This window comes from Balaenoptera borealis, assembly GCF_965194805.1.
Source record: "Balaenoptera borealis genome assembly, chromosome: 13".
NCBI lineage: Eukaryota > Metazoa > Chordata > Mammalia > Artiodactyla > Balaenopteridae > Balaenoptera > Balaenoptera borealis.
In genome coordinates, this window is record NC_138870.1 from 11241581 (window position 1) to 11268924 (window position 27344).

General features: G+C 42.4%; 1 long non-coding RNA gene across 2 annotated transcripts in view; it reads left to right on the plus strand.

Moving 5' to 3' along the window:
- LOC309610151 overlaps window positions 1–27344 on the plus strand; it is an 86875-nt gene that overhangs the window by 39851 nt on the left and 19680 nt on the right. For both annotated transcript variants that reach the window (XR_014233733.1, XR_014233734.1), the window contains exon 4: window positions 1857–27176. This is a non-coding gene — a long non-coding RNA (uncharacterized lncRNA). The remainder of the gene's footprint in view (window positions 1–1856; window positions 27177–27344) is intronic.

Here is a 27344-nt window from a genome sequence, read left to right on the forward strand (position 1 = left end):
AGATCCATCACCCCAGCCCATGATTTCTCGTAACTAGGCAAAGGCACTCTGAGAATAGGCAGTAGTGAGGCTCCAGAGGAGTCGTGTGGCCCTTGGCCAGCTGCACTCTGATCAAGTCTGTCTTCTGTCTCTAAGTGGGTCTTTCCTCCACTGTTCCCATATCCGCCCTATCTTCTTTGAGGTGACCACTCTGCCTCCCAGACTTTTGTGGGCCCTACAGGAATCTCCCAGAGAACCTGGATTGTGGACATCGGTAGAATGGCATCATGCACCTGACCATAGCAGAGAACTGGGCAAGAGAGAGTGAGGGAGGCTGTGTCTTCTGCCCTTCTCCTCCCAACGGTGCGACGCTTTGGATGGAAGATAAACTCCTCCACGGGATTGTTGTCAGTGATTGGCATCACCATGAACCCATCACTTGAGCCAGAAACCAAGGTGCCCCCTGGATAACTCCCTGTCCCTCACCTGCTCATTTCCACCATCGAGTCTTGTCATCACCAGCCTTAATATCTACTTCCTTTCCTCCTGCTGCCACTTTCATTCAGGTGGCCGTCAGCTCTTAGTTGGATTACTGTAACAACTCCCTTCTCTCTGGTCTTCTTGGCTCCAGTTTGAACCTGAGTAATTCATAATCTCCACGGTAGCCAGAGGGACCTTTCTACAATGCAGTTCTGACCCTTCAGTGGTTATTCATCTTTTTCAGGTTAATGGTCAGATTTCTGAGCCATTCCTCATCTGCCCCTTGGTTACCTTCCCAGACTCACCACTCACTACTCCCAGCACCTTCCCACACTTACCTTGCTTTTGCCTGTGCCCTCGCCCACTCGTCCTTCCCAGATCAGAGTCATTCTCATGGATGACCTTCTCCTCTGCTCTAGGGAGCAGAACAGGGGAGCTGATAGGAGCACAGCTCTGAAGTCCACCGACTGTTCAATTCCCAGCTTTGCCATTTACTTGCTGCATGACTTTGTATAAGTTACGTACCCTCTCTGGGGCTCTGTTTCTTTTTCTCTCTCTTTTTTTTTTTTTTGAAAATGGGAATAATAAACTTACCTCCCTCATAAAGTTGTGAAGGTTGAAGAAGTTAATATATATGAAATACATAGAATAGCATTGGACACACAGCAAACACTGACTATGCTTTCGTCATCTAATTGTTGTCATTGTTATCGTTATTTTCTCTTCCAGTATGGGGGTAGGTGCCTCTCATATATGCTTCTGTTATGCTGACTGTTACCTGATCCTAGCACTTCCCACACTAGGTTGTTTAATCTTTACTTGTCTCCCTGTGAGACTGTGAGCTTTTCCTTTATTGAACGCAAACGCCCAGCACAGTGCCTGATGCAGAGCAGATGTTCAAAAGACATTTCTTGAATAAATGGATGAATACAAAGCAAGGATTTTCAATTCCCTGGAAAATGAAGTAGAAGGAGAAGATAAGAGGAGAAAAAAATTGAAAAAAAAGAAAAAACCAACCCAAACACTGTTAAGACAGCTTTATGCCTCTCCTTACCAAGGACACACTCTCCTCTGCACCACCAGCAGTTGGGGCTTATTTTCTTCTTGGCTCAGCCAAGCAGACATCAGCTGTCACCTTCAGGTCCTCATCTTTCTTTGATCGATCATGATGGGTGATCAAGAGTTGATTTATGCACCCCAAAGTCTTTTTTTTTTAATTTAATTTTTATTTTATACTGGGGTATAGTTGATGTACAATGTTGTGTTAGTTTTAGGTGTACAGCAAAGTAATTCAGTTATATCTATCATCTATCTATCTATCTATCTATCTATCTATCTATCTATCTATCTATCATCTATCTATCTATCTATCTATATCTCCATTCTTACTTCCACAGTCATAGCCATTCTGAGGATTCCAAAAGGCTGATCTCTGGATAACTGAGATGTTAAAGGCAGATCTCAGATCATTGTTGAGAATGGAATGGACCCTCAACTCCTCAAACCCTGAAAGCCAAAAACCAGTGTTGTGAGTTCAGTAATGGAAGGCTTCTGATTCCTGGAGTGAATCCCATTGGCAGTGGTGACAGCAGCAGGATTCACTTAATGAAGCTCATGGCGCCACAGTCTTCATTTTCTAACAACTGGACCTTGTAGACATTTGCTAACAAAGAAGTGACATGTGCTGCTTTGGAAAGGTCATGGTCAGGTGTCTTCAAAGAAGGGACCGGATGACAGTTTGAAAAGAGTGAGGAGAGCTGAGTGGGGTGAGACAGTCTCCCTCAGATCCTGACTATGGTGTAGCCAATGTGAAGCACTGGAATCCTTCAACTTTTCTTCCAACAAATGTTTATTGAGCGCCAACTATCTACCAGACACTGTGCTAGGCCCAGGAGACCCCAAAATGAATAACACAAATTGCTGCCCTTCAGAAGCTCACAGCCTGGAGCATTCTGTCTGGGGACAGTCAGAGACACCACCACATGTTGCTGTGCACAAGTGTCACATCTTATTCAGAGATTCAGTCCAAAGTCAGCATATAAAGTGAAATGACAAACGGAAATCACCCCTGCAAAAACCCCCGAAATCAACTCTAAGAAACTTCCTTCATTTTTCTTTGCATTTCAGCTAGAACTTCCTTTTTTTTAAAATTTTTTTTATTTTTTGAAGCTAAGGTATATTTTGCAGGGGGAGGGGAATTAAAAAAAAAGATGTCTTTCTCTTTCTTTTCTCTTCCTTTCCCTCTTTTTGTTTACTGAGCATGTGCAGTTAAATCCATGCAAGTTAAATGTGCATATGAGACAGCCCTGCATTATCCCTAAGATGGAAGTTTGTATGAATGTACTAAGTGCTCTGAAAGCACAGAGGAAAAAGGTTCTAACTTTATCCTAGGAAATCTAGGAAGGCTGCACTGAGGAGGTGTCATTCAAACTGGTGGAGGGTTAAGAGCATTCTAAACACAGAGAATAGCATGAACAGAGGCCTGTAGATGTGGGAGAGCAGAGTTTCTTCAGGGAATGATCTAGAGTTTACGTTTAGGGCAGGGAGGATGGTAGTGGAGACCATGGGGAGTGATGGGAAAAGAGAAGTTCATTAGGGCAAGACCATGATGCCAAAATATTGGCTCCCTGTACACCGATGCTTAAATAAGATACGGTGACGGAGTTTTGGAGGAGAAAGGGTGGCTTTATTCTTTGCCAGGCAGAGAGGGGAACACAGCAGGCTAGCACCTCAAGAACTGTGCCCCCCTCCCTGGGGCATAGGGAGAGGTGTTATAGTCGGGGCTTGTGGTCAGGGGTATGAGATAAGGATCTAGGCAGTACCAGTCTCGCATTCTTCTTTCTTCTGCAAAGTTTCAAAAGGGTGGGGTTGCTGACAAGATGAGGGTGTGAGCAGGGTCTCAGGTGGTCGGGTTTCCTAATCTTGATGAGCTTCTCTGGTCCCTTTAATCTCGCCTCAGGTGGTTTCCTGGCTGCTCCTCCCTTGATTAGCAACTGTTCACAACTGCCCTTTGGAACTCAGGGAAGGTCATGGAGGCTGGAGTCTTGCCTACAAGAAAGGGGGGACAAAAAGGCCTCTGTGCCTGGGAGCCCCACAGGCCCCGCTCGGTTTCAACCATGAAGGACTGAAACACACCATGTGGCTGGCGTAGCCGGAGGGAACACTGTGTTCACTCCCTAGCAGCCCCGCAGTCTCCACCCTCCCTTCTCATCACTGGCCACTTCCCTCCAGTGTTAACTACTTCCCGAAGTGGCCAGAGAGACCATTCTAGGCCTCAGTCCTGCTGTGCCAGTTCTGACTCACAGAGCGTTGCTTTCTAGCTGAAAAGGATGCGTTTCTATTTCCTAAGCCTCTTGTCATCTAAGGATCATCAAGTCACCTGGAGACTTTGAATCACTACTAAGCTCACTCATGACCCTAAATGTAGGTGGGTGTTGTTTGCTTATGTAGTTGTTAGACTGTGGCACAGCTGCTCTCGGGGAATCCATGGACTAGACTTTGGCCTGGATGGGAGCCTAGATGATACACTACTTTCCACTTTGTCATTCAGACCGTGAGATGGGCATCTTCTGGAATCATGGAAATATTGCCTTTTTCACTTCCCTGGAAAAAAAGGGAAGTGAGTTTCATATTTAGAGCCTCTGGAGAAATTAAGGAAACAACAATGGAATTTTTGGACTAGAATTTATTCAAGATAACTTAGGTGTTCTAGCTAAAGCCTGGAAGGAGGCTTTATCAATTAGAATCAGATCAGGTCACATATAACGAAGAAAACAAAATAACAGTGTTTTAAACAAAATAGAAATTTATTTTCTATATTTTCTTCTATATAAGAAGTCTAGGGGTAAGCTGTCTAAGGTTGATACAATCATGCACAGTGTCAGGGACTCAGACTTCGGTGTTAATACTCTGTTATCCTCTGCATGTGGTTTCCATCTCATGGCCCTGGGTGGCTGCTCAAGCTCCAGCTATCACATCCATACTCCCAACAGCAGAAATAAGGAAGGGACAATTAAGAAAGGGGTTAAGTGTCACCTGACAACTGTCCTATATAGAGATTTCCTGGAAGCTGTCACACATCACTTCTGCTTATAACACATGGGCCAGAACTTAGTGGAGCCTGGGAAATGTCATTTCTCTAGTTGACAAGGTGAGAATAGATGCTACAGTAGGCAACTAGCAGCCTCTGCCACAAATCCCACAAGCAAGAAACCAGCACTGTACATGTGCTCAGAGAGTGAACACACCCTCGCCTCTCCCCTCTGCTTCTTAACAAAGAGGCCTGTGCCTCAGAGAATCATGTAACAGCTGTAGGGGCCCTCCAGAGAGTCACTAAGCCTCACATCCGTGTGATATTTTTAGCACTGGTCTTAATTAAATGCCAGGGAAAGGTGGGGTCACCCCATGTGCTACCACCCTAGCCCTCCAAGTTTCTTGAGAACATCAGTATGGATGTTCCTAACTTTTCCCCAGACCTTCAGCTGTTTGAATGCTACGCAAGAGGTACCCCGCCTCTTTCTGAGCAATCGTGAATGTGCATTTCCTCTGTCACCTAGACAATACATATATGAGTGGCGACTGAGGACACAGGAGGGAAGAGGAAGTAGTGGTTCAAGTGGAGAAGGGATGGTGGGCGAAGAGGAGGAAGGAAAGGGTGGGCCTGCCCAGCCCTGTACAAATATGTGAATGAATCCAGTTTCTTTCCAGGGTCCGTCCCTATCTTTGGACACGATCCCCTTCCTTTGTTCTCCATGTCCTCACTCCCCTCTAGTCACCCACCCTCAGGTCCTCCTTTGCTCTGCCTTGACCAGTCTCTCCCTCCCTTTGTCCCACTCCAAAGCAACATCTGCTGCACTACGTCTTTAGGGAGTCCCATAAGCAATAGCACTTAACTAATGGCTAATAAATCACAGTCTTTCAAAATACGTTATATTTATTCACTCTCTCCTGTAAGTCTGATAAGCTTGTTCACTGCCAGAATGATCACAGTAAGAGTGTGTTCCTCCCAGAAGCCATATTTACATTGTAAGAGAGATTTCTAAGCCTGAACTCAGTGATACATTTATCACCTTCAAAAGAATGCTAGTAAAGCGAAAGGAATTAGGAGGTGACCCTGTGGGACTAGGGCTGGGGCTCTGGTGCCTGTGTCAGTCCACACCGTGAGTGATCCGTAATGAATAGATACGCAAGTGGAGATTTCATGAATGGACAATTTGCGAAGCTGTGGGATGAGATCGAGAGAACCACAAGGATAAACACGGTGGAAAACCCATGCAACCTCTCAGCCTGATGGCGCAGGGGAAAAGGGTGGCTAGCCGCCCCGGAGAGAGTCATGACTTTCAGAGAAGGGCTGTTTGACAGGAGTTGTGGCGTTGGGTAGAAGACCACAGCCACTGCCTGAACATGGCTCGGCAGGAGGGAATGAATCCCCAGACCTCTCTCTTCCCACCCCCCAATCTCTCACCTGCGCCTCTCATTGGCCAAACCCACCGGAAGCCAAAGGTGCAAGGGAGTCTGGGTAATAGTCTGAAGAGTTCAGCCTCTCAAAGGCAGGGTGGAGAAAGATGGAAAGTGGACCTGGAGGGGCAGATAGAAAATGTTTTAGCACATTAGCCTCTGGAAGCTTATACTTTAGTGCAGGAGACTGGTGTGCACATAATTCTAATTAGACAGATCAGACCTGGTGACTTTGCTGGGGAAGAGGGTTCCCTGTAGGAGCTAAGGAAGATAAAGTTGGATTGTTATTAGGACCACTTGGTGGAGAATTTCTAGACTTAAGGTTGAAGAAACAAAACAGTACAGAGCAGCCATCAAGGTCATAAATAGAATGTATTATTTGACTCATTTTATACTTTTCAGGGGTTTCTGTCAGTCCCTTAGTACAGTCTGGAAATCCTCAAATCCTCAAATCAGCTATAAATATTAATCAGAATAACCCGTCTTTTCTCCGTCCCTTCCTTCCTTCCTTCCTTCCTCCCTTCCTTCTTTTCTTCCTTCCTTCCTTCCTTCCTTCCTTCCTTCCTTCCTTCCTTTCTTCCTCCCTTCCTTCCTCCCTTCCTTCCTTCCTTCCTTCCTCCCTTCCTTCCTTCCTCCCTTCCTTCCTCCCTTCCTTCCTCCCTTCTTTCCTCCCTTCCTTCCTTCCTTCCTTCCTTCTTTCCTTCCTTCCTTCCTTCCTTCCTTCTTTTCTTCCTTCCTTCCTTCCTTCCTTCCTTCCTTCCTTCCTTCCTTCCTTCTTTCCTTCCTTCCTTCCTTCTTTCCTTCCTTCCTTCTTTTCTTCCTTCCTTCCTTCCTTCCTTCCTTCCTTCCTTCCTTCCTTCCTTCCTTCTTTCCTTCCTTCCAACAAATACTGAGTCCTTGGCACGTGGCGGGCACCATGTTAGGCATCTGCTTCCGGCTGGTATCAGCTCTGGGGTGGCTCTTTGTCATCACGGACCCTTCCTCTCTCTCCTGCAGACTAGCTTTTCCAGACCCTTTTTGAGAGACAATGATGCTTCATTGTTGCTAAGGTTGGAAAGAAGCAAGAGATGAAACTTTTTCATAAGGAATAAGCCATGTGGAATATGTATTTAAGTTCAAGCATGGACAGAGGAGTGGAGGGAAAGATTGGGACTCTGGAAATTCTGAACTAGAAGGTGAAGGCTGTGGGGCAACAGGGAAGGGAATGTCTTGGAAGTTCAGTCTTATAGAGGGATCGCCTTTAAATGCTAACTCGTGTCACTTTCCTTTCTCCCTCTCCACAAGAAATCAGCACACATGCAGAGGAAAAGCTACCTCAGCAGGTGAAGAGAGAGCCCTCTCTCAACTCACTTGATCCAGAACTGACCCTGTTTTAGATCTAAACTGGGAATTCAGTAGTGTACAAGTTCCATTCAAATAGTCCTAGAACCATTAAGCAAAGCAGACAGACTCTTGGACACTTGGTGTGGATTTCTGGCAATTCCCCTTGCCAACATGCCAACATGCCTCCCTCACCCTGTCTGCCAGCACCTGCCTATTTATCTTTCCCTCATTCTGCCAATTGTCAGTGACCTGATTTCATCATTTCCCTGGAGAACTCCTTTTCAGTCTGTCTCTCCTCTGTTCCTTGGGGCCACTGTTCTTTAATGACTCAGTATGTCTCGCCAGCCTATACTGAAGTATCTCTGAGGCATCCCCACAAGGATTCCAATTTTTACTGAGTAGCTACCTCTTTGCTAGAAAATGTATTTCGTTGCTTTCACAATGTCTCCTCCCTTCTCTGATGAGTCTTCAAATGTCAACAGGGTCGCCATGTTGGTTTCCACTTTGAACAGCACAGTTGTCAAGAGCGCTGATATCAGACTGCCTGGCATTGAAGTCTGCTCCTGCTGTTAGCATCAACGTGATCTTGGATAAGCCACTTAACCACTCGGAGCCTTAGTTTTCTCATCTGTAAAATGGGAATGCTAATCGTCCTAATTTTGTAGGACTGTTGTGGGGATTGATGGAGTCAATATGTATAAGATTCTGGGCCCCATGTTTGACCCATTACGTGTTCTCAATAACAGTACACTTACATCATTACCATGTTGGGGTTATTATTATGGCCCAGGGTACATTATAGTGCTCTTTAGAGTACAGTGTGCTGATTCCATCTGTAAACTGAGTTCTGTGCTCAGTTACAGGGATCTTCTAAGCAAAGAGATGACTTAGTTCTCAGGCTTATCTCCATGTAAAACTCCATCTTCTCAAGAAGGGGAGACTAGAGTAGGGTTCCAGCTCTGGTCATTAAAGGCAGCTGTCGGCTTCTTCTAGAGCTTCCTTGCAATCAGAGAATCAACTCATGTTGGAGCTGAAGGTCCTTAGAGAAATTTTAGCCCACATTGGGCATTTCTCAGTTGAAACAAAGATGAGACTTAGAAGTTATGATCACTTGCCTAAGGTCAACTGGGACCTAGTGGCAGCCTGGGCTAGAAGCCTTGTCTCTTAACTCCCAATGCAGTGTTCTCTCTACACAAGAGGGCTTTTCATGTTTTATAGATTTCATCTATATCTATCTATCTATCTATCTATCTATCTATCTATCTATCTATCATCTATCTATCTATCTATCTATCTATCCATCCATCCATTTCATTTATCTGAATCATTTCCCCTCAAATTACATCTTTTCCTGAGCCCACGTTTATGAAGAGGGAAAGCTGTGTGCTCTGGCTGAAGGGAGATGTAGGACCTGGACCCTGCACACTGACTTTTCCTTTGCCTTCTGCAGCAGCCTTGAGTCTGCCCACATCTCTATCTTATCAGTACTTGTGCATCTGTTTCTTTGACATGGTGTCACATTCCATTTTTCGAACCAGTTTTTCTGGTATATGGAGTTACGGAACCTATTCTGTCTTAAAAGGGGGTTGTTAGCTAATACTCTCCATATAATATACTGTAAATGGAGAAGTTTGGGGGCAGATTACCTTGAACTTTGGTCGTTGCAAGGAGCCTGGAAGCCAGCCTGACTCCATTAACATGGGCCAAAGTTCTAGAGGATGGGAAGAACCCTAAAGAAAACAAGCCTACACCCCACTTTCATCAACCTGAATATTTCTGTCCTCAGCTTGCAGCACACCCAGTCTCGAGTTCCAAAAATTCCATTTAATTTTTTGGCTTCTAGATTCACTCAGTTACAAGGGGACCAGAAGGAGTCTTGGCACTAAAAGTCTGCAAGGAAAAGGCTGTTTCTTTTAACTTTATTGCCCAACTCCGCAGACATTTTAGGTTCAGATAAGGTTTTGGGTGGCCAGTCAGTTCTTTCTACATGTTGTTCTGAAATGAACCCAAACTCTGTCACCTTCTGAGAATCACTGGTCAAATTGTGACAATGAGAAGCTGACACTCCTGATTCCGAAGCCAAGTTTTCCTAAAGGTCGTTTCTCCTCTGTGGCCCTTCTCTCAGCCTTCTCTTTACCTTCAGGTCATGGGAGGTGGGGGGACGGGTATAGTCTGAGCCTTTCCCTCTGACCCTGTGAACGTCTGCTTGGCGGCATCTGTATGTACGGTCTGGTTGTTCACTTGAGAAGTAAGAGGAAGATTTTTTGGAAGCGTTATCTCAGCTTTCTGGGCTATTGCTTATTTTTAAACCATCAGTGTCTGCCCTAGCAATTGAGCCTTCCACTGTAGGGGTTATAAGGAGAGTTAAGTGTGTAGTTTCTCTCCTACTCGGTTAGCCGTGTGTGTGTGTGTGTGTGTGTGTGTGTGTGTGTGTGTGTTTCAGTGAAAAGGGGAAAGGGCAAGTTCAAGGGGCCCCATTATCTTCTAAGCTCCGGGAGGGCAGGGAACATATCTGCCTTGGTTGATGCTGTTTCTTCTGCCCCTGCCACATACCTGGTACATAGTAAACACTCAATAAAGATTGGTTGAAAGAATGAATGAGCATCTGTCCTGCTGTATCAGTAGATCTTCTCTTCTGTTTCAGACTTAAAAAGTACCTTAGCCTCTGAGATCCAGGATATGGCCTTCAGTGGATTGTCTGGATCCATGGAAACTGGTCAGTAGGGCAAACTTCAAGTCAAGGAGGTAACTTATGTGGTATGTTTTGAAGGGTGTTGGGAGTTCTTAATGCCCCAAACAATCCTATAATTCAAGGCTCGACAGTCTACCAGTTTAGATGAATTTATTTGAGTCTTGAGTGTTATTTATTCAGCAGAAGTTCTCTATGAGAATTTTAGTATTCCTGGTGGGACACCTCCTTTAGATTTCTTTGTAAATTTGTGGACCCGCAAGCTGTGTGGGTGGATCATGGGTTCTGGAGCCAGATGAGCCTCAGTTCTAACTTCATTGCCACCATTTACCATCTGTGGGACTTGGATACATTATTTGACCTCTCTCAGGCGTTCCTTATCTGTAAAATGGGGATAATAATATCTTCCTCTCATAATTATGAACATTAAATGATATTGAACATAGAAGGTGACCAGCCACATGTTGGCACATAGGAGACCCTCAGATAATATGAAGTCTTTTTCCTGTGCTTCTCCTTCCTAAATGCCAGGTCCTAGGGAAGAGGTGTTGGTGGAGAAGGGGGTAAGGGAGGGTGGTGAGTACAAATCTTGTCACAGATTTAAAAAATTTGTCTGGCACCAGTCCCATTGACTAATATTGCCTAACTGGCATGCAAAACTAGTAAACAGGGAAATATGAAACTTTTTCCAGTTATATAAATTTTATTGGAACAAACTAACTGGCTTGTACAATACCTTTGTGCAAATTAGAAAAAAGTGCCAACACGTGGGTATCAACCCTCTGGGCATGAGGCTTGACAACCAGACTATGCCTCCAGACACATTTGAAAAGGGGCCATTTCCTCTGGGCAGATGCAGCCCTGAGTCGGGGTGCACAGCTTGGTAGAAAAAGCACAGGCCAGATATTAGTCCCTATCTGCCCCCTCAGCTAGTTGCCCCTTTGCAGTGAACTACCTGCTCGATCATATGAAATGGGCTTGCCAACCAGAGACAGCAGTCTGCCGTAAGCTGGGTCTCGGTCACCAAACATAGTAGAACTTTGTGGAGGAAGCCCTGTTATTTGAAGCAGAAGACTTGGTTCAAATCACTTCTACTTCTAATTCTGTAATCCAGGCCAGAATTATGAAGCAGACAAACACTCCAAACCTCAGTTTCTTCATTTATAAAATAGTTATAACTATATTGTATTAGTTATCAATTGCTGCATGACAAATTATCCCATAACTTTGCAGCTTTGAAAAGAATTAACATTTATTATCTCATACAGTTTCTGTGTGTTGGGAATTGAGGAGCAGATTAGCTGGTTCTTGCCTAGGGTCTCCTGTGAGGTCTTGATCAAGATTTTGGTAGGTCAATCAACATAATATGTTATATCAATAGAATGAAAAACAAAACCCACATGATCGTGTTTATGGATACAGAAAAAGCATTTGACAAATCTAACACCCTTTCATGATAAAAACACTCAATAAAGTAGGAATAGAAGGGAACTTCTTTAACTTGGTAAAAGAAATCTATGAAAAACTCATAGCTAACATCTACCTAATGCTGAAAGACTAGATGATTTTCCCTGCAAATCGGGAACAAGATAAGGATGTCACTCACACCACTTCTATTCAACATTGTATTAGAGAATATAGCCAGCGCAGTTAGACAAGAAAAAGAAATAAAGAGTCATCCAGATTGGAAAGAAAGAAGTAAAACCATCTGTATTTTTAGATGACATGATCTTGTATATAGATAATTCTAAGGAATCCACAAAAAGTATTAGAACTAATAAATGAGTTCAGCTAGGTTGTAGGATATATTTGCAATGAAAATGAAATTAAGATATCAATTCTATTTACAATAGTATCAAAAAATAAAACAGAAATACATTTAACAAAAGAAGTGCAAAGTTTATACTGTGAAAACTAAAAATTGAAACAATTAAATAAAGTTCAAATAAATAGAAATCATTCTATGTTCATGGGTCAGAAAACTTAATACTGTTAAGATAGAAATATTCCTCAAATGTTTCTACAAATTCAATGTAATCCTTATTAGAATATCATCTGGCTTCTTAGACAAGCTGACACTAAGATTCATATGGAATTACAAGGGACTCAGAATAAACAAACAATCCTGAAAAAGAAGAACAACATATCTCAAAACTTATTATAAAGCAACAGTAGTCAAGATGTGGTACTGGCATAATGATAGACATATACATAAATGTAATAGAATTGAAAGTCCAGAAACAAATCTTCGTGTCTGTAGTCAACTGGTTTTTGACAAGGGTGCCAAGACCCTTCAGTGGGGGAAAGAATAGCCTTTCCAATTAATTGTGCTGAGCCAACTGGATATCCACATGCAAAATAATGAAACTGGACTCATTTCACACCACATAAAAAATTAACTCAAGGGACTTCCCTGGTTGTGCAGTGGTTAGGAATCTGCCTGCCAATGCAGGAGACACGGGTTCGAGCCCTGGTCGGGGAAGATCCCACATGCCACGGAGCAACTAGGCCTGTGAGCCACAACTACTGAGCCTATGTTCTGGAGCCTGCGAGCCACAACTACTGAGCCTGCGTGCCACAACTACTGCAGGCCGCACACCTAGAGCCCATGCTCTGCAACAAGAGAAGCCATCGCAATGAGAAGCCCGCGCACCGCAACAAAGAGTAACCCCCACTTGCCGCAACTAGAGAAACCTGCGCACAACAATGAAGACCCAACACAGCCAAAAATAAAATAAATAAATAATAAATAAATAAATTTTAAAAATTAACTCAAAATAGATCAAAGATTTAATTGTAAGAGTTAAAACTATAAAACTCTTAGAAGAAAACACAGGGGTAAAACTTCATGATCTTGAATTTGGCAATGGATTCCTACATATAATATCAGAAGCACAATCCATAAAGGAAAAGAATAAGTAAATTGGGCTTCAGCAAAATTAAAATATTTTGTACCTCAGAAAACACTATCAAGAAAGTAAAACGACAAGCCACAGAATGGAAGACAGTGTTTGCAATTTATATATTTGTTAAGAGAATTGTGTCTAGAATATGTAAAGACGTCTTACAACTCAATATTAAAAGACATATAACCCAGTTAAAAAAGTGCAAAGTAACTGAACAGACAGACATTTCTCTAAACAAGGTGTATAAATGTCCACTTAGCACATGAAAAGATGCTCAACACAATTAGTCACCAGGGAAATGCAAATCAAAACAGGGAAATGCCACTTCACAGTCACTAGGGTAGCTAGAACCAAAAAGTCAGCTATAACAAACGTTGGTGAATATGTACAGAAATCAGAATCTTCATGTACTGCTGTTCTGGACATACACTGGTTTGGCTACTTTGGAAAACAGTCTGTCCGTTCCCCAAATGGTTAAACACAAAGTTACTATATGACCCAAGAATTCTACTCTTAGGTATATACCAAAAAGAAATGAAAACATATGTCCACAGGAAAAGTTGTATATGAATATTTACAGCAGCATTATTCATAGTAGACAAAAAGCTGAAAATAACCCAAATGTCCATGAACTGATGGATGGATAAACAAATGTGGTATATCCATACAATGCAATATTATTTGTCCATAAAAATGAGTGATGTAATGATACCTGCTACAACATGGATGAACCTTGAAAACACTATGCTAAGTGAAGAAAGCCAGTCACAAAAGACCACATACTAGATGATTACATTTATGTAAAATGTCCAGAAGAGGCAAATTTATAGAAACCGAAAGTAGATTAGAAGTTGCTTAGGGCCGGGGAGTATGGGGTCATAGGGAGTTAACAGCTGAAAGATACGAGATTTCTTTTGAGGTGATGAAAATGTTCTAAAACTGACAGTGGTGATGGTTACACATGTACGTGAATATACTTAAAAAAACACTTGTACACTTTAAATGAATTGTACACTTTAAATGGGTGAGTTGTATGATATGTAAATTATATTTCAATATAGCTGTTATTTAAAAAAAAAAGATGTTGGGAGAGGCTGCAATTATCTGAATTCTTGATGGGGACTGAAAGATCCAGTTCCAAGTTGCTCCTGGCTGTTGTCAGAAGGTCTCTGTTCCCCATTATGTAGACTTCTGCATCGGGCTGCTGAATTAGCCAGCATTCTCCAGAGAAACAGAACAAATAGGATATATAGATATAGATAGGTAGATAATTTATTTTAATATAGGAACTGACTCATGCATTTATGGAGACTGAGAAGTCCCAATATCTGCTGCCTGCAAGCTGGAAAACCAAGAAAGCCCATGATGTAATTCAGAGTCTGAAGGCTTGAGAATTCGGGGAGCCAACCATGTAAGTCCCAGTCTGAGCCTGAAAGCCCAAAAACCAGGAGCGCCAATGTCCACAGGCAGGAGAAGATGGGTGTCTCAGCTTAAGCAGAAAAAGCAAATTTGCACTTACTCTACTTTTTTCTTTTATTTAGGCCCTTGATGGATTGGTTGATGCCCACCTGCATTGGTGAGGGCAATCTTCTTTCCTCAGTCTGTTGATTCAAATGCTGATCTCCTTCACTCTTACAGATACACCCAGAAATAATGTTTTACCCGCTATCTGGGCATCCCTTAGCCAGGTCAAGTTAACAACATAAAATTAGCCATCAGAGCCGTGAGTGTCCTCACAAGATGGCAGCTGGCTCCTCCCAGAGAGAGTGACCCACGAGTGGAGTAAGGTGGAAGCTGCAATGTCTTGGTGAAGTGTGGCACTCCATCATTTCTGCAATATTCTAACAGCTATGCAGGTCAGCCCCATTCCATATGGAAGCGGCTACAGAAAGGCATGAATACTAGGAGGCCAGAATCACTTGGAGCCATCTGGGGGTACCTACCAAAAATACATGCCTCACCTTGGGAGCTTTCAACAAATGAGACAATGGGGGACTTCCCTGGTGGCGCAGTGGTTAAGAATCCACCTGCTAACGCAGGGGACACGGGTTCGAGCCCTGGTCCAGGAAGATCCCACATGCCGCAGAGCAACTAAACCCGTGCGCCACAACTACTGAGCCTGCGCTCTAGAGCCCGCGAGCCACAGCTACTGAAGCCCACGCACCTAGAGCCTGTGCTCTGCAACAAGAGAAGCCACCGCAATGAAATGCCCACGCACCGCAACGAAGAGTAGGCCCTGCTCGCTGCAACTAGAGAAAGTCCGCGCACAGCAAAAAAAGACCCAATGTAGCCAAAAATAAATAAGTTAATTAATGTTTAAAAAATGAGACAATGGATGTAAAAGACTTTGTAAACTTTAACCTGCTATTTATTTATTATATTTATAGTGTATTTTATTTAACTCTATATATCCAACTTGTGATCAGTATTTTTAAATTATTAATACGTTTTACCTTATTTCTGTACCAAGTCTTCAAAATCTGCTGTGTGTTTGCCCTCGGAGCACGTTTTAATTAGGACTGGCCACACCTCCAGTGCTCTCAGCCGCAGCAGCATGCTGGCGGCTTCTGGGTCAGACATCGTGGGCTGGAAGATAGTGTGAATGCTGCAGGATGGGTGGAGGGAGTGGTAAGGTTCTGGGGTCCAGAGATGCCCAGGGAACATGAGTACCACAGTTCGGCTCAAGTCTTTGGACTTAACATGGAGAATTTAACCTGCTATTTAAACATTAAATAGGACCAGTTGATTATTGACCTGAATTAATTGTCCAAAGCTAATTGCAGTTTGCTTATTAACGATTCCTGCTTTTGTTGTTCAGAATTCTTACAGTGTTTTGGAATTCTGCAGCTGTCTGCGAAATAGTAAGTTTTTTGAGACTATGTGTCCTTGTTGGCGTTTAGTTGACAGGAGGAAACAGATGTAAGGGAAAAGCTGGTCATTCTAGGATTTACCAGGAGTGAGATTCAAAGGACCATTTTAGCTCAATTCTGCAGCCCTCTTTGTCAGTTCAGCACTGGTTTCCTCACAGCTTTTATTGTGTGGGCTCAAAAGATGCAACAGGGTAAAAGGCAAAATTAAACAAAGACAAGGGGGAAAGAAACCCAGGACTGGGAACCAAGAAGTAACACCAAGTCTCCCTGGATTGTCCAGGGAAAGGCACTTTGCATCCCCATTTACTTGGAATCTGGTCCAGCTTCAGCCTGGCCCCAGGAGGGCAGTTTCAGACAGGATGGAGATGACGGTGAGGTGGGACTATAGCCAGGTTTCTGTCAGTGGCCAGCTACGTCCCGCCCATGTTCCGGGCTTCTAGAACACAACACACCCCAGCCTCTAAAGCCCTTGATAGCGGTGGATTTTAGGCTGCCTTCTGATGTTCTTTGCTTATAATTCTCACAGACAGCGTGTAGAATTTAGACTCAATACGATTATACAAATATAATCCCAGGTTCCCAAATTACAGAGCAGAGTCTGATTATTTGGATAGCTTCTGTCATGGAGGCATCAAGCCAGATGCTTCCTTCCAGCTTTCTGAGTCTAGTCCTTTCTTTGTCTCCAGAGGATCTCTTTGAAGTCTGGTCTCTCAGGCTCACTCCCCCTGCTGTTAAGAAATTGATTCTTTCACCTATTCAGATATCTCTCTCATAATTTTATAAATGTTAATTACCATCTGTGTTAGACATTTGCAGAATGTTCAAGTCTCTTATCTCATTTAATCATCAATATGACCCTGTGACATAGGTAATATTGTCATCATTTGGAGTTTGAGAAAACAGAGACACGAAAAGTTGAATAATTTATTTAGTAGTGAGTGCACAGATAGTGACTGGCTCCCAAACCCGGGGTTCCTAGCTTTCCCCAGACCCTATGCCTCCTTTCTTCAGCCCCAGGCACTATGATTTCCCTTAACTTACAGCACCTTTGTTCTTTCTTGGGGAAGAGAGTAACCTGCCGCAAGTAACCCACCTAGACATAAATAACGCTTTATACATTCTCCCTAAACATTCTGTTCTGGTTTGAGTCATTCCCCAAAGCTCCTATCTAGCTGGTTTAGTAGTTAGTGAGAAGACAGAGCAAATTGTGAGAATGGCCAGAGACCGCTTTTAGAGGGGATAATAACTCAAGATTAAGGTCGACTCTGAAAGACCCAGATGACTTCTGGAATCATTCCTCCCTTCTGAGGCTCCCCTGGATTGGTCTCGCTCAAAGGGAACTGGCATTGGTTTGGGCTCCATCCTGATGTGGATTCCTGCCTTGTGATGGGGTAAAGTCGGGACCATCCTTTGTGAGCATGTGACAGTGGGAAGGAGGACACGGTTATCCCTTATGTAGAGATCTACTCACTCCGGTTATCTCGTGACACTCCTTGGCACCTAGCACGAGTTAGCACAGGGCAAGTACTCAATAAATGTTTTTTTGAATTTAATCCAATGGTAACCAATATTTTGTCTTGTTATTTTCCCCCCTCCAGGAAACCGATTCTACGAATGAAATACACTTAACTGAAATTCCTTCCTGTCTTTCTCCCTTCCCTCCCCCTCTTTCTTTCTTTTTTCTTTTTTTTCTTACCTTCTTCTAAACATTGATGCATATAGAATGTTACTATTTTCAGAGTGACTACCAGTCTGCTCAAGCCCTAGACAGAGATGGGCACAATACAAACAAATAATGCGCCTCCCTCAAATAACCTCATTTGATCTGTCCGTTTCACCACTTTTACCCACAATGCATAGGAAATATAAATTATCATTAATTCATTCCACCCCAAATCCAAGCGTTTGTTCTATTTTATTTTTCCATTTCCTGCATTAAGAAGCTATTATTCATAGCCTTCCTCCCCCATCCCCGAGGGGAGAAAAAAGGATGCTCTTGTTTTTTGTGGGTGGCCTGTGAGGGTTCCTGAGCAGATGTTCAGAGAATTAGATTTCATCTGTAAATTTGTGTCTGAATCACTTTGGTAAGCTGTTAGTATTCAGTAGTATTAGTTAGTATTCAGTAGGCTGCTACCTGAGTACCCCTCCCCAGCACCTCTATTACTTTTTTCCTTTCTGTTTATTTCTATTATTTAAATGAACTCTTCTATTTTCTGAGTGTGTCGTGTCTTACAGTAATGATATGTAAGGAATATATCATTCCTAATATACAATCTATTATATTGTATATATTATATGAATATATATATCTCCTAATATATAAGGAAGATTTCAACATTATTTAGCTTATACATATATTGACAGTTCTTTTCTCACCTAACTCAGGGATTTTAAGGACATCAAAAAAAATGAAATTTAGCAGTTACGCTCAAGAAAAGGATACACCGTCTCTTGACCAAATTCCATTTTTCTTTGTACAACTTAGCCCAAAATGTTCAATACAGAATGCAGTAGTGCAGCCCAACAATTTCTGCGTCTCTCTCTGTGAAAGGAGATAGCAGGGAAGTGATGCAAAATAAGTTCTCGGGCTGTTGTGTATTTTTATTTAATACTTTTCCATCCACTGACCACCACCTTTGTTTTTCTTTTTTTTTTGTTTGTTTGGTTTTTCTTAATATTTTATTTTTTATTTTATTTATTGATTTGTTTTGGCTGCGTTGGGTCCTTGTTGCTGCGCGGGCTTTCTCTAGTTGTGGCGAGCAGGGGCTACTCTTTGCTGCGGTGAGCGGCATTGTGGTGGCTTCTCTTGTTGCGGAGCACGGGCTCAGTAGTTGTGGTGTGTAGGCTCCGTAGCTGTGGCTCGCGGGCTCTAGAGTGCAGGCTCAGTAGTTGTGGTGCACGGGCTTAGTTGCTCCGCGGCATGTGGCATCTTCCTGGACCAGGGATCGAACATGCACCCCCTGCATTGGCAGGCGGATTCTTAACCACTGCGCCACCAGGGAAGTCCTTCTCCGGCTCTTTTAAGGAGAAATAGCCTTTAATGGCAAGAGATGGAGAAGTTAAAGCACTGGATTGAAAACAGAACTTGATGTGATACTTGTGTTCAGGGAAAAAGTATTTCAGATTTTAAATTTAGCAACCTGGTTGAAAGTGACCAGGCATTTATACATTCTAAAATGTATGATTCTGAAGGACAGAAAGGAGTAAACCTGCAAGGGAAGAAGAATGAAAATCAATGAAGTGGATTCCAGTAGCTTAAAGAGTCTGCTGGGAAGGGTCTTTTTAAAGACAAAGAAGTCTAAGAGGGACTTCCCTGGTGGTCCAGTGGTTAAGACTTTGTCTTCCAATGCAGGGGGTGCAGGTTCAATCCCTGGTCAGGGAGCTAAGATCCCACATGCCTCAGGGCCAAAAAACCAAAACATAAAACAGAAGCAATATTGTAACAAATTTAATAAAGACTTCAAAAATGGTCCACATTAAAAAAAAAAATCAAAAAAAAAAAAGAAGTCTAAGAGACCTGCTTGTTTCATAAGAAAACAATATGGTTTCAATAACATATGAAAAAACTATCTTGACCCATGGGAAAGAAGGGAAGGGTAGAAAGAAATTAACTTGGCAGGGCTAAGGGTTGCTTTAAAATGATCTCAGAAGTGGAAGTTTGCCAAGCTACCAGAGAAAAGGATGGAAAAAATAGAAATAATTTGCTCAGAAAACCAGAAAAGCCAAAACAGGAAATAACATGCAAGTAGCAAAGAAGAGAAGAAAAAAAATAAGGGAAAAATGTATTATTTAAATACTGACCAATAAATGAGAGATATAGAAAAAATATTATCCTTTGTAAGTGAAAAAAGAAAGCTAGAAATATGTGATACTTGAAGCCAAAATTAATAAAAATGTTAATTAAGAAAATATTTTCTCACATGTAATCCCTCCATTTATACATAATCATTTTGTGTGCATTTTCTTCTAGACCTGAGCTATATAATACTTGGCATAAGGTTTGTTCCCACTGAGATGCTCTTAAGTGTCAAATACACACTAGATTTTGAAGCTTTAGTAAAAAAAAAAAAAACCCATTAATAATTTTATATTGATTATATGTAGAAATTGTAATATTTTGGATAATTGTGTTAAACACAATATATTATTAAATTAATTTCACTGAAATCACATAAGTGGGTCGCATTGTATTTCCATCTGATGGTACTGTCCACTTTTTATTTTCTGTATGTAATAATCAGGAAGTCTTTGTTAACTAGGAATCATCTGAAGTTAATCAATTAAAATGGGAATCAAAATTTCATAAGTAGCATTAAATTAATTAAACAAGGAGGTTGTTAGACTTAGGTGGCTCTAATGCCAAGGCGGCTTATGTAAAGAAATCAAAATCTCAGCCTGTAAATGCCCCAAGGTTACCAAATTGAAACACTTGGGACAACCAATCACAAACAGCCAACTAGGCTTACGTTATAGCCAATCAGATGATTTCCTTTCTTTGCTTCCTAACACTCTCTATGTTAGCCTTTGGAGACTGGCTAGTTAGTCCTGGCTCTTGTCTTTGGAGTCCTTCTAACCATTTCCCATTTGGTGCTGCCTGATGCCAACAAATTTTTGCTCAGATAAACTCTTAAAATTTTTAATATGCCTCGTTTATCTTTTAACAGTTCTTAAAAAGAATCCTTATGATTTTTACCTTGAAAATGCAATAAAAAATATACAAATAACTTTAAGTCTTCTTGAAATGAAATTTAGGTTAAACTTTCAATTACTCACCAATTCTTAGAAGAAAATACCAACAAATAAAATGGCAGGAGAGGGGATGGGGGATAATTTTTCCCAAGAAAATGAAAGTTAATTTAATACTACACGTTTCGCTTCATATTGGATTATTTTGTAACACAGTCATAAAGAGGACCAATTTTGCAAAAACATTTGAAGAGTTCATCAGTTTCCTCAATGGCCTCTCAGAATACTTTACTACTCAGATTATTCTCTTCTGCATGGCCCATCTTATCATCACCCTTGCCAACTTTACCTTCAATTTTTTATGGATCTAACTCTGAATTATTTGCTAGTGGCTTCGCACGTGATTTGTGCAGCTCTCCAGACTCCCCCTCATTTCATTAAATCTTGCAACTCTGGAGACTTGGATAATGACTATGTAGATAACGAGGACCCCTGCGTATGTTTACATAGTGGAGATAACACTGTAATACAGGTCTATACCCTATATTGCTACTTAACCCTACAGCACACTTATTTCACAATGCCTTTAAGAATTCTTTATAAACATCATTGTAAGTGAATGACTGCTAATAGTCTATCTTATAAATAAATTATAATCTATAATTTATTTAAACATTCCCTTATTTTGGATATTTATGCTGTTTCTTTCTTTCTTTTTTTTCTCTTATAAACAATGCAATAAATAACATCTCTGAACACAAATCTTTATCATATTCCTGTTTTTGCTCCTGATAGTTAACTAGAAGTATAATAACAAGGTAAAAAATGATGGACATTTTTATCCGAATTGCCAAATCGTTTTTCTGAATATTAGTTGTAATTTATACTTTTACCAGCAGCATATCAATGTTCATGGAATCATACTTTTGCCAATATTGAGTATTACCAAGAAAAATATTTTTGATAACCTAATATGTGAAAATTTCTTCTTACTTTTATTTGAATTTCTTTGATAACGGGTTTTAAGATGTTTATGAATGATTTATATTTTATTTTCTGCAATTCTCCCAATTTTCTTCTAAAAGTTTTGAAGCTTTCTTTTCAAATTTATGTTTTACTTCACTTGGAATTTATTTCTGTGGTTGGTGGAAGACAAGAGACATAATTTTGGGGGTAATCAATCATATGAGGATCACTGATTGATTAAATACGCCATCTCTTCTTTAAAAATCTCCATTGATTATTTTTAAGGTCATTTCTCTCATTTATCAAGTTTTAATTTATATGCGAGTCCATTTCTGAGTTCTCTATTCTCTTCTATTGGCTTTTTTGTCCATCCCCTACTAATACACTCTCAATAATTCGACTTTATAGTTAAGTCTTGATTTCTGGTAGAGCAAGCCTTGTCTTTTCACTTTATTTATCAGGAGTGTCTTGGATATTTTTAACCCCTTTCCCTTACTTGTGAATTTTAGGATCCAATAAATACTTGAATGGAGTTGCATCTCTTTTATAGATTTATTCAGGGAAAATTAATGTCTTTTCAATATTGAATCTTCCATTCACAGACATGTTTTATATCTCCATTCATTCAGGTCTTTTCTTATGTACTTCAATACTGTAATTTTCTAAATAAAGATTTTGTACAATATTTATTCGTTTTCCAGATTCTATTGATTTTATGGATGAGATTTTTTTTCCATTAAGTTTTCCAATTGTTTATTCCTTACAGACATCTTTTGACTTTTTAGCAGCTTTATTGAGATGTAATTCATGTATCATACAATTCATCCATTTAACGTATATAATTTAATGTTTTTTAGACTATTCAAAGATACGGACAACCATCACAGCAGTCAATTTTAGAAGGTTTTCATGACCTTGGCAAGAAGCCCAGCATCTTTTAGCTAGCCTCCTACTTTTTCATCCCTCCTCCATCCCCCCACAGGGAGGTTTGGACATGTCTTCAGAATGAAACAAGCATACATCTAAGAGAGTGAAGGAAATTAATAAGGGAAAGAGAATAAACAGAATAGCAGAGGCCCTGAGAACAAATGTCCATATTAGGAGGCAGTAAAAGGAAGAGGAGTTGACCAGGGGGACATGGGATCCGGCAGAGAAACAGAGATGAAGGTCGTTCACAGGAGCCATGGGGCGAATGAATCCCACTGAGTGGAACATCAACATTGCAGAGGAAGACTGAGGCCTGAAAATCAGTCATTGACCTTTAGACAACTCCTTGGTGACCTCTGGGGGAAAAGTTTCTATGGGGCATGAGGTGGAGCAAAATTTCAGGAAAAGAAGAGACTGCTCCTATAGATCACTGATTTAAGAAGTGTGGCAATGGAAGGAAAATAAGAATCGGATTGAAAATAGTGGAGGAAGCATCGAGGAACATTTCTCAAGTTATTAGAAGCCTGGATATGCTCATAGGCAGAGGGGAAAAAGTCTGTGGAAAGGAGAAATTGAAGGTGGGGTCTGCTATGCTCATTGAGAGAGGGGTGTTCAGGAAGTGATGAAACAGGTGTTGTGGTTAACTTGTATAAAAGAGGATGCTCTTTTCTTTCTTTTTAAAAATTTTAATTTAAGTTTTATTTTATATTGGAGTATAGTTGATTTACAATGTTGTGTTAGTTTCAGGTGTACAGCAAAGTGATTCAGTTATACATATATCTATCCCTTTTCAGATTCTTTTCCCATATAGGTTATTACAGAGTACTGAGTAGAGTTCCCTGTGCTATACAGTAGGTCCTTGTTGGTTGTTTTATATATAGTAGTGTGTGTATGTTAATCCCAAACTCCTAATTTATCCCTCCCCCCACCTTTCCCCTTTGGTAAAAAGAGGCTGCTCTGAACCGCCATCATTGTCATGGGTAAATCTATACCATTGCTTCCAAGTTAAAAAAAAAAAAAGTGATGCTCTTTTTCTTGAAGGAACAGTCTTTGGAGATGAAGAAGGACGGTGAGACATTCATGTTAGTTAGGTAGGAGACTATCGTTTCTTGTCAAGACTGCTGAAGATAGTGGAGTGGGAGGGAGAAACTCACTGCTTGAAGGACGTGAAGTAAGAGGGAAGAGGCGTCCACATCCCTGATATTCTCCACTTGCACAAGATCAGGCTGGGAAAAAAAATGAGCTGTTGCCTTAGAGCAAGCTGCCTGTCTGCCAGGCCAGCCGTGACACAGCCTCTTTAAAATGCTCCAGAAGCCATGAGAACCAATCACACACACACACACACACACACACACACACACACACACAGCAGCCTCAGGGGCTGACAGGAGAGCAGCCCCAGTGCATTCTGGGCTCCAGCCACCCTGGGCCCCTGCCACGTCCCCTCTGAGGACGGTGGGAAGCGGCTCTCTCCTGAGTACACAGGTGGGGGAGACCACATTCCCAATCTCCAGGCCAGCCTCTGGCCCAGCCCAGCTGCTGACACCCTTCCTCTGGGCTGTGAACGCTACTCGCATGTTCAGGCTGGAGGCAGCTTGGAGGTAGTGATGAAAATCCCTTACACTTCCTCTCACAACCATTTCAAAAGGGCTTTCCCAAAATATGATGTCATTGCATTCTCATGGCACCATGGCATTACTGTTGCCAGTTTAAAATGCCAATCATTAAACGTCTTGAGTGAGGCCATGCAGCTGATGCTAGTATCTAGGCCTTTTGATGTGAAAACCCCGGCTCTTTCAACCACCCTCATTGTCTACACCCAATTGATCCACTTGAGTGCTGAGGAGGTGGGTTCTGGGAATTGGGAGGCAGGAATGAAAAAAAAAAAAGGTGAATGATGGGGCTTCCCTGGTGGCGCAGTGGTTGAGAATCTGCCTGCCAATGCAGGGGACATGGGTTCGAGCCCTGGTCTGGGAAGATCCCACATGCCGCGGAGCAGCTGGGCCCGTGAGCCACAATTACTGAGCCTGAGCGTCTGGAGCCTCTGCTCTGCAACAAGAGAGGCCGCGATAGTGACAGGCCCGCGCACCGCGATGAAGAGTGGCCCCCACTCGCCGCAACTGGAGAAAGCCCTCACACAGAAACGAAGACCCAACACAGCCAAAAATAAACATAATAAATAAATAATTAAAAAAAATAACAAAATAAAAAATAAAAAATAAAAAAAAAGGTGAATGACAAGACTGATGACACAAAACCTGTCACCCAGCCTGAGCTTGCTGAGGATGACACCTCCCTCTGTGGTCAGGAAGCCACTCCCATTTCTGCTGGAAGGCAACGATGGTGCCTATATATTTAAAATCTCCTGGAAATGAAAGACTCAGTGATTTCTTAGAAGCAGTAGGGCAGGCAGCATAGGTGTGTGTGTTTGGTGATGGTGGTGGTGTTTGGGACACGGACAGGAGAAGGGTACGGTGTTACTTGAAACACAAGCGGGAAATGGCCTCTTTCCTCCTCCTTCACCTTGGATGTGGGCTGGTCCACTCCCAGGTGAAGCACACTGGCCAGATGTGTGACCTGGGTGAGTTCCTCCATCTCTCCTGGGTTGGGCTTCCTTTCCTGGAAAACGAGATTGGGCTAGATGATTCCTAAGGTCTGACTAAACCTAAATCGTCTCCGGGTCCATCATTCGTAGGAAAACAGAAATCATAGAGCAGGAGAAAAGGTTCTTCAGGTGGACTTCCTGTTCAAGGCCTTTTCTGAGTTCCCACAGGGGCAGTGAAATCATGAACGAGTCTGTGAAACAACATCATTTTCTTGTAGGTGGGTTTGTGCCCTTGTGCTACTTACAAAATGAACAGACTAACCAATCAGTTAACCAACTGACTACACAACTAAATCAACTGACTGACCAACACACACCTGGACAGGTAGGCATGTAAACATCCTCTTCTGTGAACAACAGTGAACGACGCTGAAACAGGGAGTGACGCTGAGCTCCGCTCAGCAATCCCGGGCCTGCAGGGTGCAGCAGACCCCACGTGTGGACGCCAGCGAAGTACGAGACTGGCTAGGCTGGTCTTGCAGCCAGGCCAGTGTGCCTTGGAATGGAGAATTTCCAAGGATGGTTTTCCTCTAAAGCTCCGATGGCTGGATGGCAGCCCCGGGGTGTTTCCTGACATGAACCTGTCAGTGTCTGGTGCTCCCTGGCTCGCAGGGCACTGGCTATTTTGGTTTCATGTGGCCCTGCCAACACTGGAGCGTGCACTTTCAGTCACGTGACCCGGTGACTCAGGCCCTTTCTAGTTCATGCTTGTTGGAGTATGGGAACCAGGGAGGAAGGGTGAAAAGCTCCTGCACCAGCTCTCTGGGAGGGTCTGGGCTTGAGTAACAGTTTGTTGTTATGTGGCTCGCCCTGAACCCTTTTTATGCCAGTGTAATAAAGTTATCTTATAGCTGCAGAATTGCCATTTTCAGATGAGGTTTCCAGAGCTCGTGTATTCTAGCTCCTGTCTCCAAACGGAGTAAGCCAAAATCATCCGAGGGGAAAAAAAAAAAAAAAAAAATCGACATTTCACCACTTCCTTTAATGAAATGGTTTGGTATTTAACCACCTCGTCACCAGAAATATCTCTGTGCTCTTGACCTGAATTCACCCTGCCACGTTTCAGCGTGATTCCAAGCTACTCAGGGAGACAGACTGGAAAATTCATTTCATAGCAGTAGGAGTGTCGAAGTAACCTTAAGGGAAGGTGCTTATTCCAACTTTATTTTCTCTTCCCTGCCAATCTATAGCCCCCTTTCAAACTAGATTTCAAAAGTTGAACCCCCTTTCTGAATCTTTCACTGCTGAACCCCTCTCATCCAGAGAGACCAGAACACACAAGCTTGGGGTTTATTTTTTCACGCATTTGTTCTTGTTGACATGCTCTTTTGCAAATATTCTGAGTCTATTTCAGGTCACAGCGCTCTGTATTTGCGAGTAGGGTGGATTCTCTTTAATGCAACTCTGGTGCTGTGAAAAATGCCTGGACTTGGAGTCAGAAGTCCTGGACTTGTCACTCACCAGCTGTTATTTGAGACACGTTCCTCAGCCTCAGACAGGTTCCGTTTACTCATCTGGAAAACAGAGAAAATGGGGCTTCACTGCTGGGGTCATTGTGAAGATAAATCAAGGAAAATGTATGCAAGTGCTGAGGATAATGGCTCCCATTTAATGGGTGACCCGCAGGCACTAATTCACATTTTTTAAGGGCAGCGCCTATAACTTCTATTTCTATAGTTTTCCTTGTTAAGGGCTCAGGATGCTGCTTTGCCCGCTGGAGAAGCTTCATGAGGACTGCTGACTGGCCAGCTTATTTGGTAGCTGAGGACACACAATCAGAAAAGGATTTAGGGTCATTTTGTGCTCTGAAGTCTGGTGAAGTCCCAGATTGAGGGTGCCCACACCAGGTGGCTTGCAGGAGATGGAACGATGGGGCAGTGTATGTCTGCCGGGAAACCAGGTGAGGCAAGATCCATAGAATAGGAATCTAGGGGAAACATAACTGAGGATTTGCTCTGAAAGAGAAGTCTGATGCAGGCATATGGGCAAGTAATGGTCCCATAAAAAACTCTGTCTCTTGTAACTTCTCCAGCTCTTAGAGTTCACCTTTGTGCTGCCTTTCTGTATTACTGCGTCACTTCAACAAGTCCATTCTGATCCTTATCTGTGAGAGGTGGGGCTTCTGTATCCAGGTGCTCAGTTTGATTGCCTAGGAAGTTGCAGAAGTAATTGCTGTGAAAATAACTTACTTTCCCCAGAAAACACAGGATCTGGCCTCCATCTAGTTCCTTAGGGCTTCTTCTGCACGAGGGTCCGAGACCCCATGATACGGCTGCAGCGAGGCTCTGGTGAGTGCAGGGGGCAAATGTGGACACTGCTCTGATGTGACTCCAGGTGAAGTGGGCAGGGTTACTCAGGGGTTGAGCAACCCATTCCACAAATGTTCTACGGAAGGAAATGAGATTTGGGTGGGAAACCCTAAGCCTGGAGATTACTGAGGCCTGGGGAGGGGTTTG